Raw genomic sequence first — 11,243 nt, 5'->3', positions numbered from 1 at the left:
CATTAATGCAAGCAGGCATGATGCACAGCAATACCCAGGTTTTCCAATTTCAGACTCTTCAATCTACGCTAATTGTTCACACCAGTCATCGTAAATCCATTTATTATATTTCTGCTTTGATCGCTGTAAAAGACTTCATGATTGACTTCTCGTTGATGACCTATAATTGTTTAAGTATTTTGCAAGCGACACCATGATGGGCCCCGTAAGTGGTGCAGGAAAAGGTTATCCTTAACCTCCGCTACTCCTTGAAATTTGATCCAGAAGTCGCCTAAATTCCTACTTTTTAATTTTTATATCTCTTCACTTTATGTTCAGTTTTCGTCCTTGCGCTGATATGATGTACTATTTTTTATTCTTTATCACATTCTATTTTTAGCTGACTATTTAACGGAAATCTTATGACAAAATAATCTGATTTAACTTGTGATCAATCTAATGACGCTAAGTTCACACACAATTTAACACCAACCTCGCGACTGATTGGCCTCCTATCAGGTTTGATAGACGGCACGGAGGCAACAGATCAATGGGATCGTATAGAGCACCTCCCCGTAGAGATGTACTCTCGCTACGTGTAATCCTTACAGTGTTGATCGAAGGCACGTACGGTTATGTACCAGTGATCTGTGATTGACCGGTAATGTCCAGCATCGCACTGTGACGTTGCTTACACTTATCTATAATTGGGACACCGGAGAAAAATAGGAGCGTTTTAAGGTGAGTTACAACCTTATATGTTTAATCTTTTGAAGTTTCTTTTCCAAACTAAACTTTTGGCATATATATCAACCATTGTCATATTTTAAGGTGACTCATAGCGTATTATTTTGAATCGTTTGTAGTTTCTTCCAATCTGAACTTTTTGCACATACAGGAACAACTGTCATATGTTAAACATATATAGAATTTCGAGATTTGTTAGTAATTAGAAAACAGAAATCAAAACAAAAACAAACAAACAATGGGAAAATCAAATCAGAAACAAATTAAATCCGGTTAAAACGAGTTTCCTATATAATACACCTATTAAAGCAAGAGTATGAATTTAAGATATGTTTTATATTTTAACTCTATTGCAATTGTTAACACCACTGCCTACTGTGTTCTGTGCAACAAAGTTATGGAGGTCTATCAATTCGCGATGTTTGTCATAATAGTGTAATCCTGTGACTGGAATATCAGGAACCGTTAACATAAAATGTTTATTTCGTTTGTCAAATTGTACGGTTTTCTGTATTTTACAATGAATAACAGACATGTTCTCCCTGTCAGTTTATGTGTTTTGGGATACTTTAGACACTTCTTTTACTATGAGTACCGATGATGAGGCCTGAAAAGAAATATTAGTGATATGGTGCTGTAAAGTGATTATTGCGTGTGATTCTCTGTAGTTACAAGTTTAAGTTGTTTTTACTACTTACAATATTTGGTTAACAACAATGAACACACTTTAAGTTGTATTTATTATGTTTTCTAAACAACGTGTGACAAGCTGCTCATGTATACTTACAATTAAGCTACACCACATGTGTAGAGATCGCATGGGTTTTGTATTTATTTGTCTAGTTAGCATGTTTAATAACTTTTGGTTCTACGGAACTATACACAATTATATCAAATTTGTATGTTAATTGTTTGTGTCAACTGACAAGAAAAATCACTTTCATGGAATATTGTATATCACACGGTCGTCGGCATTGCTGTGCACTATTAGTCCGTTGGTTGCTGGTTGATTTTTCTAACATGGCCATATTTAAGGCAGGCATTGTACAATAACTGTATGTCTTGAGACATCGGCGGCTATTATGGTTCGAGGAATGAGTGCAACAACAGTTTTATATAAAGTAAAACACGTACCATTTTCAACGAACTATTAACAGTTAATATTAATAATTTTCGTCATTTCTTATATAAGTATCAGCAGAGTGCCAAGAATTGTGAATATGTGCCAAGTTGATAATTGTATATTTGTGGTTTGTAATAATTCAGTTCGGAGAATTTACGACAACTATTATTTTATGGCATTACATATCTGTAGTTCTCTCCCTTTGCAATGTTGTCTCCGTAGTTCTCTCCCTTTGAAGTATTGTCTCTGTAGTTCTCTCCCTTTGTAATGCTGTCTCTCTAGTGTCTCCCTTTATAATGTTGTCTTCGTAGTGTCCCCCCTTGTTATGTTATCTCCGTAGTTCTCTCCCTTTGTAATGTTGTCTCCGTAGTTCTCACCATTTGTAATGTTGTCTCCGTAGTCTCTCTCTTTGTAATGTTGTCTCCGTAGTTCTCTCCCTTTTTAATGTTGTCTCCGTAGTTCTCACCATTTGTAATGTTGTCTCCGTAGTCTCTCTCTTTGTAATGTTGTTTCCGTAGTCTCTCCTTTTGTAATGCTGTCGTCGTAGTCCTTCCCTTTTTAACTTTGTCTATAGTTCTCTTTATTTGCAATGTTGTCTCCGTAGTTCTCTCCCTTTGCATCGTTTTCTCTTGTTCTTTCCCTTTTTAAATTTATATATAGTTCTCTTTATTTGCAATGTTGTCTCCGTAGTTCTCTCCCTTTGCAATGTTTTCTCTAGTTCTTTCCCTTTTTAACTTTGTCTATAGTTCTCTTTATTTGCAATGCTGTCTCCGTAGTTCTCTCCCTTTGTAATGCTGTCTTTGTAGTGTCTCCCTTTGTAATGTTGTCTTCGTAGTCACCCCCCTTGTTATGTTGTATCCGTCGTTCTCTCCTTTTGTAATGCTGTCTTTGTAGTGTCTCCCTTTGTAATGTTGTCTTCGTAGTCTCTCCCTTTGTAATGTTGTCTTCGTAGTCTCTCCCTTTGTAAGGTTGTCTTCGTAGTCTCTCCCTTTGCAATGTTGTCTACGTAGTTCTCTCCGTTTGCAATGTTTTCTCTAGTTCTTTCCCTTTTTAACTTTGTCTATAATTCTCTTTATTTGCATTGTTGTCCCCGTAGTTCTCTCCCTCTGTAATCATGTCTTTGTAGTGTCTCCCTTTGTAATGTTGTCTCCGTAGGTCTCTCCCTTTGTAATCGTAGTCTCCAACCTTGTTATGTTGTCTCCGTAGGTCTCTCCCTTTGTAAGGTTGTCTTCGTAGTCTCTCCATTTGTAATGTTGTCTTCGCAGTCTCTCCCTTTGTAATGCTGTCTTTGCAGTGTCTCCCTTTGTAATGTTGTCTACGTAGTCTCTCCTTTTGTAATGTTGTCTCCGTAGTTCTCTCCCTTTGTAATGCTGTCTTTGTAGTGTCTCACTTTGTAATGTTGTCTTCGTAGTCTCCAACCTTGTTATGTTGTCTCCGTAGTTCTCTCCCTTTGTAATGCTGTCTTTGTAGTCTCTCCCTTTGCAATGTTGTCTTCGTAGTCTCCCCCCTTGTTATGGTGTCTCCGTAGTTCTCTCCTTTTGTAATGTTGTCTTCGTAGTCTCTCCCTTTGTAATGTTGTCTTCGTAGTCTCTCCCTTTGCAATGTTGTTTCCGTAGTCTCTCCTTTTGTAATGCTGTCGTCGTAGTCTTTCCCTTTTTAACTTTGTCTGTAGTTCTCTTTATTTGTAATGGTGTCTCCGTAGTTCTCTCCCTTTGCAATGTTTTCTCTAGTTCTTTCCCTTTGCATTGTTGTCCCCGTAGGTCTCTCCCTTTGTAATGTTGTCTTCGTAGTCTCTCCCTTTTTATCTTTGTCTATAGTTCTCTTTAATTGCAATGTTGTCTCCGTAGTTCTCCCCCTTTGCAATGTTTTCTCTAGTTCTTTCCCTTTTTAACTTTGTCTATAATTCTCTTTATTTGCAATGTTGTCTCCGTAGTTCTCCCCCTTTGCAATGTTTTCTCTAGTTCTTTCCCTTTGCATTGTTGTCTCCGTAGGTCTCTCCCTTTGTAATATTGTCTTCGTAGTCTCTCCCTTTGTAATGTTGTCTCCGTAGTCTCTCCTTTTGTAATGTTGTCTCCGTAGTTCTCTCCCTTTGTAATATTGTCTTCGTAGTCTCTCCCTTTGTAATGTTGTCTCCGTAGTTCTCTCCCTTTCTAATGTTGTCTCCGTAGTCTCTCCCTTTGTAATGCTGTCGTCGTAGTCTTTCCCTTTTTAACTTTGTCTGAAGTTCTCTTTATTTGCAATGTTGTCTCCGTAGTTCTCCCCCTTTGCAATGTTTCCTCTAGTTCTTTCCCTTTGCATTGTTGTCTCCGTAGGTCTCATTCTTTGTAAGATTGTCTCCGTAGTCTCTCCCTTTGCAATTTTTTCTCATTTTTTTCTCCTTTTGTAATGTTGTTTCCTTAGATCTCTAATTTTGCAATGTTGTCTTCGTAGTTATATCCTTTTGCATTGTTGTCTCCATAGTCTCTCCCTTTTAAATGTTGTCTTCTAAGTCCCTCCCTTTGTAATGTTTTTTTTTCCGTAGTTGTCTTACCTAAGTAATGTTGTCTCCGTAGTTTTCTTACCTTTGCAATGTTGTCTCCGTAGTTATCTACCTTTGTTATGCTTGACCGTGGTTCTTTCCCGACGTAATGCTATCTCCGTTAACCTCTCCCTTTGTCACGTTGTTTTCGTGTTTATCTCTCTTTGTAATACTGTCTCCGTAGATCTCGCCCGTTGTTATTTCGTCTCCGCAGTTCTCTCCCTTTGTAATGCTCACATCGTTGTTCGTTCCTTTTGAAACATTTTTTATTCCATATGTATTATGTATTCCTTTGTAATATTATGTCCGTGATAATTTCCCTTTGTGATGTTGTCACCATAGTGATTTCTCTTTGTAATGCTGCGTCCATGGTTCTTTTCTTTTGTTACGTAGTCTCTGTAGATTGTCCTCCTTTTCCGGATGTTGCGTCCGTGGTTCCCTTGGTTTTTTTTATCGCGTTTCAATTTTATATGCTTATTTGATCATGTACAATGTACGATTTTGGCGTTATAACGCAGACACATATGTACATTTAACGTGTAAAAAACAACATTTTTATGGATTATATATGACTATTGGAGTGAACATTATTTCATTTCTGGCAATCTGCTTCTAAAACCAGGTATTATAGGTGCGATTACATATGTTTGTTTCACATTTATCCTTCATGATGCAAGGTGATGGACTCTGCCTGTGGATTTCTTTGTCACCTAGGTTCGCCCTGACCTTGATAGTTTATTGTATAATGTACAGCGTTACCACTCAGATACATTGTCACAAAACAGTATAAGAAGAATATGATGAGATATGCTTGGATTATCGATAAATATTAGTAAGATTTATTTTAATTTTCTATCCATTTTGAACGTAAAATTAAAAACCTTTCATATTTATTCAATTTTAACTCAAAATGTTAAAATTAGTCTCAGAACTTTAAGAGTTAGAGTCGATACGAAGAGAATTGATTCATATAAATGTTTACGACAGACTAGCGGTCTCTATGACTGTCATGATCAACATATCTAACACTTTCAGAAGTCAACAGACAAGAACATAATCACATCAAATGGGGCTTGTCCGGTGTCTAATACGTGTTAATGTTTCTCTCCACTCCTATGCAATAGCACGCTAATAGGCCATAACTCCGTTAGATTCATCCAGTTAATGGAATAACTTCGTATTTCTACACACAGACTCTTTCTTTATCTATTCCATATTAATCAGCCGGAAATCACAATCAATAAGGAATTAGAAGGGAAAACAACAAAATATAAAGAAGACTTAATAAATCCTGGCACAGCTATTACAGTGTAACAAATCACTCTCACTATGATGTCTGTAGTCCAACCCAGAAAAGGTTATAGCGTCCTAACAAACAACATGATTACATATATTTGTATCACAAAAATATTGAACAAAATGTCGATCGTTAAACATCTTATATCAATACATATATTTTCACATGTAACAAACTCGACGGAAATACGTGGATGATATATCAGGGGAATACTAAGGGGTTCGATTATTCACGCGACCTGGACAGTAATATACGTCTGCCACACAAGGAAATTAACCAGACAAATCTGCTTAATTATTACAACGTAATTTGTCTTCACAAATACGAATCAATGCGAGCGAGATTTACAGAAAAAAGGTCAGTGTCTGTCTGTGTGACACTGTTCGTGTTTCTAAGTTCTTTAGCGTCTAGTTCATATGTTACACCAATGTGACGTCATACATAAGCAACATTGAGACCTTACACAAGTTACCTACGTAGTTGACAGCATCAACACATATTATCACATGTCGAATGTATCTTATACACATATTGTTAAGCGGTGCGCAACATCATCACATACTTTTGTTTATATATAATACTGTACGTAACATTCACAATATCACCCTCAGTCATGGAATAATGTTATGATATCACAAACCGATGTTAATATGATTCCGTTTTTTCCTGTCTACATAATAACAGAATCGGTTCCTTTCAGTCATTTGTGCACGCATATTTATTTGTAAATACATTTGTATGACACGACACATACGCAAGCGCACACATAGATTTAGAATGAAACTCGATTGTCCAGTGTTCTGTCAGCGAGGTAATGACGCGCCCTCTTTTAGCGATTTTAGGCCTCCTCTGTCCTTGGGTTTATGAAGCATCCTCTGTTAATACGATTTCATGCACCCTTCATTAGTAGGTTAACGAAGCGCCCTCTGTCAGCGGCATTTGATGTGCCCTTCGTCAGCAGGTTTTTGAAGCATCCTCTGTCAGCGGGTTTTGATGCTTCCCTCGTCAGTAAGTTTACGAAGCGCCCTCTGTCAGCGGGTTATGATGCTTCCCTCATCAGTAAGTTTACGAAGCGCCCGTTGCCAGCGAGTTTTGATGCACACTTTGTCAGTAGGTTAATGAAACAATAAACAACATTTGATAAAGCGCCTTATCTAGCTGGAATAAACAAATCTAAAGCGCTTTACAGTACACAGATATACAATTAATACAGTTAGCATATACATTAATCAATACAATTCTGAGGAGTTCGCAGGAGCTGTCTTAAACGGCCTCTGACAGCGGGTATAGCGTGCCACGATCATGTCAGTAACACACTTACTGTGATTATGTCACTTTGAGGTATGTGTAATTGTTTTTATCATTTGACTATGATACTGTAACACTTTTATGACGTCGATACAAGATGATATAAATGATAAAGACCGAAGAGGAGATCAGATGCGTCCGAGGTCAATATTGTCCTGGTTAGTCGATATGAATACGTATCGGACGTACCCAAATGGCTAACATTGTCTAAGTAAGTAAGAACTAAAATTGCGGCAAAACTATCATTAATAATGGACAAAATATTGATTTCAACAATAATACCGACTTGAGTTTTCGAAAACTTTTTCACTTGAATCTATGTATAGCTATATGTACCCCCTATGATCTATTAATACTCGTGCAGTAATCTATTTATAAGTGTGCCCTACACTTGTATTCTTCGGTATCGTATCAGCAAATGAACAAAGGAGAAACGTGTATATCGATAGAGTCGGGGAATCGAAACCTATCACCCGAATTGAAATATGTTGCTAAACTACATCTTGTTGTCACACAGTCATACTGATAAACAGCACGAATATGCTAACATTAATGAAGAATGCTCTCATACAGCCAAACGCAGTTATTATAAAAGGTATATGGATCATATATCTTGGCTATCAAAATGTACAATTGAAATAAATTGATGTTAATCATATAAATTGGTTTTCCAGGTAAAAAATTGAGAAGTTGATATTTCTTTTTTTTTCTCTTGAAACTAAACTATAAGTTATGCTTATACTTGATATGTTTGTGCACTGCTTAACTAGTTAAAAATAGGGTTGTCAACGGTTAGCTGGTTAACCGCTTACTCGGTTGAAAGACCACGAACCGGTGACCAAATTCAGTTACCGAATAGTCAGACATGTACTTCCCCCTTGGGAAGGCCCGTGTTTCCCTGACTCAGACCTACAAATTATCTTTAAGTGCGACCAAAATTGGATAATTTTGTAATAAAAACAGTGTTCAGGGATTACATGTTAGTGTTTATTTTGTACTCTATATAGTTAATACAGACAAAGGGATGTCGCCAACACCATAACAAATCTGAACAACTTTTCAAAGGAAGCCATAATACAAAATTGTGAAATATTATCTTTTAGAGATAAACGCGCTTTTACATGCGAGATGTAAATATAATCCACACTTGAATGAACAAGCATGTCTTAAAAACTTGTCAAGAAAATGTTTGTTCTAAATAACAATATTATTGCGTTTCGAGTACAGATAACTGTACATTGAATCCCGTCTCACTGCATTCCAACATTTGCCAGTAAACTATCATGTTAATTGATATGTTCATGTATGTACGTTGATAAGTGTTAGATAGAACATTTTCTAAACGTATAATGTGATTGTTGCTGTTTATCATATGATTACCTAATTGACCGATTAACCGGTTGCTTGATCAGCAGATTGTTTGAGTAACCGTTTACAAAAATATAACTGTTTTGACAAACTCTTAGTATAACAAGGAGTACATATTTTCCTTTGGTCACGTGTTGTGCTACATGAAGGCTTATATCATAAATCATAGACTATTGTTAATATAGTACGGTGATGGTACACTCATGTTTAGGGAAAGTAGTGTACGATAACTACGTGTCTTGAGACATCGAGTGGTATCACGGTTCGACAATGTTAGATTGTTATCAGTGTCCAAATAATTTAATATGGATTCGTTTGCAACGCGTGTTTTGATTGGATACGGATCATGTTCTAATCTGCGATAGAATCATGATCAATCGTGTTAAGCTCCTCCGATCGCATTTAAGCCACGCCCTGTTTGTAACCAAAACAATATGGCGTCAAGACCGCCTCTTAGCGAAAACCCGCTGATAAGACTAGCAGGCAACACAACAGAAACGACCGATGAAATGTATTTGTTGAATGAATTAAAAAGTAAAAAGTAAACATTTCTTGTTCTCGCCTCCATTTATTACTGAAACGTTCGTTCTATCCGTGTGAAGGCATCTAGTTAGATCCGAAATCAAATGAAACATTTCACATGTGTCGTATGAATTTACACAAAACCCTTCACAAATCTATACAAATAATCACCGATATTGTCGATAAGCACAGACTGGTATGCATACTGACCTGGAAATGTTAGAACTTGGTCAATATTAATCCAAATGTGTCGTATAAACTTTGGTAACAGGACGTTCACGAACAATCCAAATATTCCGCCTCGTCAACATACAGATCGAGCGCTCGCCAGTATGGGCGGGGCCAAATGACCGACTTTGGAAAGGTTCTTTCCGATAGGTCAGTCCGCTGCAGAATGGCACGTCGCCAGTTCAGGTCACAAAGTATTTTATTACGTATTATTGTACAAGGAAATACAATGTTTCTAAACATATTAGCGTAGTATATTTGTTAAGGTGTGTTAGAAATGGGATAGTACGTTCTTTTTCGTGTCTATACTGAATATTCAATATCAGCTTGAAATCTTTTCTCCTAGCAGGTTTATCCAATGATTGATGAGTGAGGAAACCTAGAGTGGTTATGAAAGAAATCCTTTTTACAGTTGCATCAATCTGCATTAATCTTAATGGTCACTATTTGAAACCCTTCGAGAATCGAACTTGTTCGTTCACACGCTTCACGTACGGGGCGCTGTAGAGACCGAGACATATCCATTACACCCCTGACAATAAGGGTCGTGATTCTTTCAGCTACTTATCAGCTGCTTTACATCTTAACTTTGTTTCGCCTGGCAAAACCATACCGCTCAACCAGTTCATTAAGTGCTATCTTATTGTGAAAAACAATTATCAAATGATGCTCCTCTCGCTCTCCACCGTTAAACAATTACGCGTAGGTTAGTTGGCTGTCTCGCGTTGATGTGTGCGTTCTCCACGTGCTTGTCTGTGGCGAGCAATGTATTTGTATTAGATGAAGCAATGACGCATTAACGACTCAGAGTTATGGACATATTAAGCGCAGGAATAGAAATGATATGTGGCTTCTTTTTATATCGCGTGAAACATGTCAATGAAATCTCTTTGTGACATTAAATACTTTAGACATACCGACATTACGTTATAATTAATGAGATAAAATAGTTCTTAATCATTTATCAAGATCTTTAAAAGTTTTTTGAAAAGGCGAATAGTCATAATAAATGATTTCTCTGACATTTATTATGATATATTATTTTATTCTATTTTATTTTTTAAATGAGCACACATCAATTAATGTATCAGTAGAGTGTTGTTTTTTTACATCTTGCATGATATGAATGAGTTTGACGGTAAACTTTCAACAGAGTTTTCGGCAGAATCATCTTTAATTTGTTACCTCATATATTAAAATGAATCTTTTTAGAATGAGAGTTATATTCTGCCGCACTCAACATAGTGATTTGCATTAAAAGTACTTCAATCATGATTTTCATATTGATGAATTTCACAAATGCTAATTTTGTGTTGAACACAAGCAGTTATCGATATCTTTTTTTTGCGAGCTTTTGATGACGTCTGTTTCCTTTGTCAAGCAAAGTGTGCATAATGATATTTCATATATATAATTTAGATTGCTTTGGCAGTGCCTTCTGTAATCATTAAGCAATTGGTTTGTTGTCGTGATGCTATAATGTATATCATTTTAAATTCTGCTCCGTTTTATGACACTTCTATTAGATATGGTGAATAAAGTAATATTACTGTCCAACAACGCACCGTCGAACTGTCTTAATTTATTAAAGGTGAAACACTACTTTGTTTAAATACAATTACATTCCCCTTTTCCAATTCAATTTTGAAAATCATTTAAATTTAAATTCCTCGAATATTTCAATATAAACATGCTATTTCTATTTAGTAGAAGTATACGACAAGAAAAATTGAATTTGAATTTGAATCGTGATACACGAGTCGGCTACAGTAAATTAACATAGCCGCCTGTTTACGTCGTTCCTTGACCTGTTGTCTACTGATTCATGTTTATGAAGACTGTGCGCAAACCTCACGGTCGCCCCCATGATCAGCTTTGGAAATATGCCACCTGCTCCGGTTCTCGGTTTGGAGGACGTTACATTACCTGCATTTGTGCTAGATTTGCATGACATGTGTCGTCGATGAAGCAGAACGCGCCTATTCTTCCGGAAAACCTGTTCTTATTCCCACTGAATATTTTTGTGTTTGTTCATGTTTTGCTAATTTGTTTTAGTTTTAGTTTAAATTGCAGTTTTATTGATACTCTCTTGAAGGTAATCTCTTGTTTATATTTTAAAGTTGTGATATTGAAATTCCGTACAAACTGCATTT

At 36.5% G+C, this 11,243-nt stretch overlaps 1 protein-coding gene across 1 annotated transcript in view; it reads left to right on the top strand.

Moving 5' to 3' along the window:
• Nucleotides 1-700: 700 nt before the first annotated feature.
• LOC110460538 (cephalotocin receptor 2-like) overlaps nt 701-11,243 on the top strand; it is a 40,798-nt gene continuing 30,255 nt past the window's right edge. The window contains exon 1 of the mRNA XM_021513501.1: nt 701-720. The gene's annotated coding sequence lies outside the window, so the exon portion shown is untranslated. The remainder of the gene's footprint in view (nt 721-11,243) is intronic.

This window comes from Mizuhopecten yessoensis, unplaced genomic scaffold, assembly GCF_002113885.1.
Source record: "Mizuhopecten yessoensis strain PY_sf001 unplaced genomic scaffold, ASM211388v2 scaffold10423, whole genome shotgun sequence".
In the NCBI taxonomy this organism is placed as follows: Eukaryota; Metazoa; Mollusca; class Bivalvia; order Pectinida; family Pectinidae; genus Mizuhopecten; species Mizuhopecten yessoensis.
This window is presented reverse-complemented; position numbering and strand designations above follow the sequence as displayed.